The sequence below is a fragment of the Neomonachus schauinslandi genome, chromosome 10, assembly GCF_002201575.2.
Source record: "Neomonachus schauinslandi chromosome 10, ASM220157v2, whole genome shotgun sequence".
Classification (NCBI taxonomy): Eukaryota; Metazoa; Chordata; class Mammalia; order Carnivora; family Phocidae; genus Neomonachus; species Neomonachus schauinslandi.
This window is the reverse complement of record NC_058412.1, coordinates 52143677-52150975: the sequence shown is the minus strand read 5'-3', so window position 1 is coordinate 52150975 and position 7299 is coordinate 52143677. Positions and strand designations below refer to the sequence as shown.

At 48.5% G+C, this 7299-nt stretch overlaps 1 protein-coding gene across 1 annotated transcript in view; it reads left to right on the top strand.

Annotated features, from left to right (window-relative positions):
• The first annotated feature begins 1080 nt into the window (after positions 1–1080).
• Positions 1081–7299, top strand: part of ANXA4 (annexin A4) — a 70452-nt gene continuing 64233 nt past the window's right edge. The window contains exon 1 of the mRNA XM_021699045.1: positions 1081–1211. The gene's annotated coding sequence lies outside the window, so the exon portion shown is untranslated. The remainder of the gene's footprint in view (positions 1212–7299) is intronic.

Here is a 7299-nt window from a genome sequence, read left to right as displayed (position 1 = left end):
GAGTTCATAAAGTGAAGCTCAGAAACTTTATCAAAGCAGAGAAAAGGGGCAGAACGAGATCTAGAATCTAAACCAGTCCGATCCTAAAACCCATGTTCTTTACCATGTCAAACCACCTTCTTTTGCTACATCTTAATGACATGATTTAATGTCACATCTCCGGCTTTAAGGGTGTAACAGCCACTTGGATTTTGTTCTATTGGATAGCAAACACACTCCCCCAAGCTACCTATCCTCTGTTAAATAAAACCCGAATTTGCCGGTATATTCAAAGGATTCATTCTGCAAGCACCAAGCACCTACCATGTGCTGGAACCGGTACTAGGCGCGTGTGCCAAGACGACCTAGACTCGGTGCCTCCGAGGCCAGAGTCTTGGGGAGGCAGCAACGAACGCATAAACCGGTCTCACCCGGCGTGAGCGCGGCTCCCGGGCCGACCCTAGGGGCTGCCGACCAGTACCAAACCCTGGTAATTTCCTGGGGAGGAGAGAACGATCTGCGGCGGCTCCGAACTCCTATTCCCAAAGGTCTCCCCAAGGCAAGGGAACTCCGTTTTCCGCAAGGGAGATGGGGTACTACTGGGAACTTTTCGGGGGTATTTGTTTCAATGTGCCGGCGTGATTTCACTTCCCACTGCTCGGGCCGCAGACTGGGCGAGAAAAAGTGCGGTTTCCCGGCGGGGGGGTTGGGGGGAGAGCGGTGATTCGCGGCGGGCCTCCGGGCCTCCGGGCCTCCGGGCCTCCGCCCGCGCAGGGCGGGTGCGGGAGAGGCTCGCAGCTCCGAGAGCGTAGGGGCGCCCGGGCGCCTGTGACCCGGAGAGTCCAAGTGCTCGGAGTCTGCGGAGGCAGGCGCGGGGCCGGGCGGGGCCGGGCGGGGCCGGGCGGGCGACGGGGCCGCGGAGCCTGGACAGCAGGCCGGGTCCCCGGAGGGGCGCGGGCACGTGCCGGGTGCAGCCCCAGGTCTGGGAGCGAGGCTGGTCCCCCGCTGGCCGCCAGGCGTGGCGTTCCCGGCCCCGGGCCCCAGGTGCGCTTCGCCCCCCCTCCCGCAGGATCTTCCGGTCCCGTGTGCAGAGGGACAACCAGGAACTCGGACTCAGTCTCCACCCCGAAGTGGGGCGGGTCCGCCCGGGATAAGACCCGCTGCCGGGCCCTGGTAAGGGTGTGATCTACGCGGCCGCCGGGGACGAGCTCAACCCGGTCTCGGCAGGAGCGGTAAGGGGCCCCGGGCCGGGGGTCCCGGGCGCGGGGAAGGGGGCGCAGCAGCCTCGGGGCGCCTCACGGGGACAGCCCTGCGCCGCGCCCAGGAGGGGGTGCCCGCCGCCTGCCTGCGGGCGGGGCTTGGGCGGCCACCGGGTGGAGCGGGCGCCGGCCGCCCGGGGCTTCCCCGAAGTGGGCCTCGCGCAGGCGGGTATCCACAGACACCTTCGGGAAGGAGCCGTTGATACAGCTCGGAATGTAGACTGGTCGGAGACCGCAGCAGTTTTCTATTGAGTTCTTGTGTCAAGAGCTGCGCTGGCTTCGGGCATTAACAAGAAAGCATTGAGTTAATACTCCCTGCAGCTGACTCAGTCTAATTACCTAAGTTTTCTTTTTCGTTCTTTCTTTTCAACTTTTAAGAAACTTACTCGCTTTTCCTGGTTTCTTACCCTGTCTCTCCTCACGTATCTAATGGCCTCGGCAGAATGGCCGGCTGGCACATGGGAACCTGTTATTATGAGATCTATGACTTGAGTCTGCCAGCGGCACAGTCTCACTCTTTTGTCTTGGCTTTGACTCGCGGGAGACTTTGGGGCCAAAGAGACTTTTGCTCTTCAACAGTCTGCCCCACTGTAAGTGCTCCCTGGGTTGATGCAAGTCCACGAGCTGTACTGAGTAACCCACACCTTTCATGACAAGTGGGCATCTGCTCTCTCCAGCTGACCTTGGGAAGAAGGGATAGGGTCACCCCCTCCAAATTATGCGTCCCACCTCCTCCTTACATTGCAGGTGACACTTCTGATAGCCAACCCCTAGCTCTTCCCTTACCAGGGAGTTCTCAGAAGACACAGAGGTGCAAGAGCAAGCAGGAGGGGAAGGGAACAGGAATGAGATGGGTAATCACAGCCGCCCAAGACCTGCTTCCTTCCCAGAGCCCAGCCCTATCTGGTCAAGGCCAGATCCCTTAGCTTCAGCTCAGGCCAGATTTCTGTTGTTTTGGGGAAAACACACACACACACACACACACACACACACGTGTGACTGTTAGATCAAGGGCATCTATGAATTTCCCTCCTAAATATTTTTATATTTGGCTAGGGATATTTTTTCTCTGAAAGCAAGTAGAGTAACATGCAGTCAAATCGAAACACACCAGCCCTCAGCATCTGAGGAATGAGCCCCATGGCCATCCTCAGACTCATATCCTTTGGCCCATTTCTTTATGTCTAACCACTCATTTGTTTTTCCCCATCTTGATCCTCTGCTTGTCCATGAAGCCCACTCTTCAAGAGTGAGTACAGGGCATTGCCAGGGAATACCTGAAGCTTCAGAATAAACCAAGGGCCTGGGGGGTGGGGGTCAATTATACCTCGATCTTTGAGATTAAAAGCATCTGCTAAAACAACCAGATATATTTTAGAGTAGAATTCAAAATTTGTACCTTTTTAATATAAAACAAGAAACTTAAAATTTTTTTTGCTTGGGGTTTGGGCTGTGATTTGGCCCATACCTAGCCCTTGAAGGTTTGCTTTCACTGCCATTAGGGCTACTGTGGAGGCAGTTTGATGGGTGCTGCCATGTCCTACCTGGAGGGACTTTGAATAACAGTCGTCCTTGGTTACTCATTTAATAGTGATTTCAACTTGAGGTAGGGTTCCTAATCTTGTTTTACAGATGAGGTGGGTGTGGGGACACGTTAATGGCCCTAAATTCTTGAGGGGCTTGGCATGTGGACCAGAAAATAAACTCATTCCTTGTGGTTGGGCAGAGCTGTGTTGGATGGCGGGTTCTGCTGGATGTAAGGTGTGGCTTTTGAATCCCCTAGGCTGGGTGGACTTGGAGATGGAGAGCTTTCTCAGCAGAGGTGTCTAGGCAGGGGCCTTGTAGCCCCTTTTGGATGGGGCTGTGAAGGGTAGAAGGTTAAACTAAGATGACCTCCAAAGCCATAGCTTCCTCACTTCAGGGTACATCAGAATTCCTCAGGAAGCTTGCACAACATGGAGATTCTTGCCCCAATCCCCAAGATTCTCATCCAATATGACAGGGTTGGGCCCAGGAAAATGCATATTTAATAGGTTCCCTGGATGATTGTGATTCAGATGTTTCTTGGACCTTGCTTTGAGAAACTAAGCTTTAGAAACACTTACATGAATATATGCATGCTTGATAAAGTCAAGCATTACAAAAACCTGGAACTTCAAGGAACTTAGGCCTGTCATTATGCTGTAAATAATGTGGTAAAGCTGACATTGTCCCCATTCTCAAGGACAGCTCATTATTATACCTATCACATCAAATGCACCCCATAGTTTTATAGTGCTTGACACCCCTACGCCAAATAGAGGGTCTAAAGCAAAGGGGTTTTGTTTATTTTTAAACTTAATTGAACCTGAGATGGATTACTATATTAAGAATAATTTACCTAGAAATTTAGGATTTGTTAGGTCTGTTGCTTGTTTTATTGGGACTAGCTTGTTACTGTTCAGTTGTGTCTGCACTGGACTAAGAGCTTTTGCTATGGGAACCTGAACCACCACCTTTGAAGAATTCTTTTTAAAGGTTCAAGATATTTGAGGTCAGTAAATTGCCATATTGCTTCTTGGTCCGGATTGCTAGACATAAGAACCTGAGTGAATGTTTTCACCAGAATGAACCACAATCAGCAGGAGGGATAAATTGCAGCTATAGGCCAGACTATAAATTGCTCTGGAAAAGACCTCCACCAACCCCACCTCTCCATCATTAACCCTTTAAGGCCTACAGCATGAGCGGCCTGACTTGTAACAGAACAGGAAGTCGCAAGAGTGGCCTTTTGTCAGGTCAGTAGAAAGACCTCCCTGCCCAATGCCTGTGGATTCATTTCTCTGGGTTAAGGCACTCATCCCCCCTGCACCCCTCCCACCAGAGGTAACATTAAATTATTACCAGAAAGTAACATAGAAGGTTTGTGATGGGAACAAGTTCTCCTGATTTATGTGTACTTGAGTCATCTCCCCTGGAGGAGGTCTTTAATAGATACAAGCCCGGTGGTATAATCAGTCCCCAGCATCTTCCCTCTCGCTCCTCTCCAGGGGGCTCAGGAAGGCATTTTCTGGGTCCTGCTTTGTTTCAACTTTTGCTATTGATGCTTTTGGATACTATACAAGAATCTGTTGACTCAGTAGTTCTCATCCTTGTTAGTTACAGACCCCTTTGAGAATCTGGTTAAAGCCATGAATTGTCTCTTGAGAAAAAGAAACACATATTTGACATTGTTCTTACAGTTTCCAGGGGTTTATGGACAGCTGTCTAAACCCAGTCATGAATACCTAGCAGGTACATAGATGGAATTGCCCTGAAATTTGGCAGTTTGTTAAAATTTAAAAATGGATTTGCCTTTGTTCTAGCAATTTGAATTCTGAATTTATCATAAAGATATACTTGGATATGTGTGTAGAGGCATGTGTACAAGGATATATATACTGCAGCTTGTTTGTAGCAGCAAAAGATTGGAAATGACAAAAATATTTGTCACCAAAGGGCTGGTTAAATTATGGAACATCTATTCATTGTAGTACTGTGCACTTGTTAAAAAGTGATGCAGGTTGACAAGAACAGATATAGAATGATATCAAAGAATCTTTTAAAAAACATTTTTAAAAAAAGTAAAATAGGGCGCCTGGGTGGCTCAGTTGGTTAAGCGACTGCCTTCGGCTCAGGTCATGATCCTGGAGTCCCAGGATCGAGTCCCACTTCGGGCTCCCTGCTCGGCAGAGAGCCTGCTTCTCCCTCTGACCCTCCCCCCTCTCATGTGCTCTCTGTCTCTCTCATTCTCTCTGTCTCAAATAAATAAATAAAAATCTTAAAAAAAAAAAAGTAAAATATAGGTTTGCATGGTATTCTACTCCTTTTTTTGTAAGAATGATGGAGACTATTGTCTATATGCTTGTTAATGCATTAAACAGTTCTGATAGTATACATGGGAAAATTATAACAGTGGTTGCCGGGGCGCCTGGGTGGCTCAGTTGTTAAGTGTCTGCCTTCGGCTCAGGTCATGATCCCAGGGTCCTGGGATCGAGTCCCGCATCAGGCTCCCTGCTCGGCAGGAAGCCTGCTTCTCCCTCTCCCACTCCCACTGCTTGTGTTCCCTCTCTCGCTGTGTGTGTCTCTGTCAAATAAATAAAATTTTTAAAAAACAAACAAAAAAAAGTGGTTGCCAAAACAAGGTAGAGGGGTAAAGTTCATCCAGACTTATCACTTTATACCTTTTTGTATTATTTGAATTTTTTAATCATACTCACATATTATCAATTTTTTAAAAAATAGTTACAGCTATCACCTACCCATTTAACATTGCTTGTGAAGAGGGAGAATGAAGTAGAAATGAAAAATACATGTGTATTTTTAAAATTTTCCAACCTCAAAATTAATACAAGATCATATATTTTCTTATTTGTATACAAGGAGCAAGTATGCAGTTATGCTTCGGTCTCCAGTGAGATATGATAGCAATCACTCGTTCTTATCATACATTTCAATTGGGCTAATTTTTCATTTGGGTACGCTCCAGCTAGTTCCAAAAAGAATGTAAGGTGCCTTGAACTGCATGGTGGAGAAAGCTCTGTATGTACATGAGCTGATGAGTTCCATGTGTTTTTAGCTGCAGAAGCAGAGACAGGAGTAGATGGGTTAAGTCCCAGCCTGTCGACTAGATAGACCTGCTAGGACAGGGCCTAGGTCAAAGTCCTAGCAATGATACCAGATCCTGGGCACTGAGGGGCCTGGCCTTGGCTTCAGAGCCTGACTCTTAGTCAGTGAGGCCCCCGCCTCTGCATATTGGAGCCTCCATGTCACAGATATTAACAGCTAATGTTCACCAGTGTTTCCTAGGAGCCTGACCCTGTGCTAAACAACTGGCATGTCATTTATTAAATTTTCATCCATAATCGGGTGCTACCATTATCATCCCCATTGTATAAGTGAGGAAACTGAGGCACAAAGGGGTTCAGTAATTTGCTGGAGGTCACATACTAAGTGCAAGTGGTAGAGCCAGGATTTGAATTTGGCAGTCTGATTCAACATCCTGTGCTCTACCACTCTGTTATACTATATAATGGGTTCAGAACGGGGAATCGGCCTGAAAAGGCAGGGCTGGGGGATTAAGCCGGCTGTGGGGCTGGCCTCTTTCAGAGGGGAAGAGGTAGAAGCTGTGTCCGTACCACTTGTCTGAGATGAACTTGATGCTGACCTGGGTCATTCTAAATATCTAGGGGTCCCGCATGATAAGTGAGTGAGGAGTGCAGCAGTTGCGGACCAAGACAATGTGCTACTCTTGATTCCATAGGCCCATCCAGGTGGTAGCAAGACTTGGGGCAGCATTTAAAGGCAGGAGAGACAGCCCAGCACTTTGGGGAAGAGTCTTCAGGTGCGAGGCAGGAGGTCAGCAGCCCCTGCCAAATGAATCCAGGTTCACCCATTTATCATATAATGTGACAGGCACTAGAGATTTGAAGATAAAACATACAGACCCTCTCCTTAGGGAGATAAGCAGATCAATAATTCAAAACTCATAGGACTGCATGATAAATGATTTGATACACTTTGCACAGACTGCCATAGAACAATAGAGGAGGTGTGCCTAAGTCCATCATGGGTGGTCAGAGAAGGCTTCCTGGAGGTGCGAGAGGAGAAAGGTTTACGTACAGGCACAGGGATGACAAAGCAAGACCATTATTCACTGGAGGTGTGGCCTCTTGATCAGAGCAGGGCTAGTCCCAGACAGAAGAGTGGGAGGGCCCTCAGAAATTAAGGTCATTCTGTAGGCCTGTGGGGGACAGGACCAATTGGTCTTGGGGGACAGGTCCTAGAGGGTCCATAGTCAAAACTACTGTCCTGGATGGTAAATCCTCATTTTCTTTTGCATCTGCTCTAGTGCTTAGCCCCTTTGTCTAATAAATGTTTTTTTTTAATAAAATGGAAGTGCTGGGCACCAGGAAGGAAATCAAGGCAGAGATTTAGTCTTGGAAAAACAAGACTCCCTGTTTCCCTGTCCTGCGCCTGGCCAGCCCTTCAAGGTTCAGCACGGACATAGTCTCCTTCCCTGTTTGACTTAATCTGGGTGAGG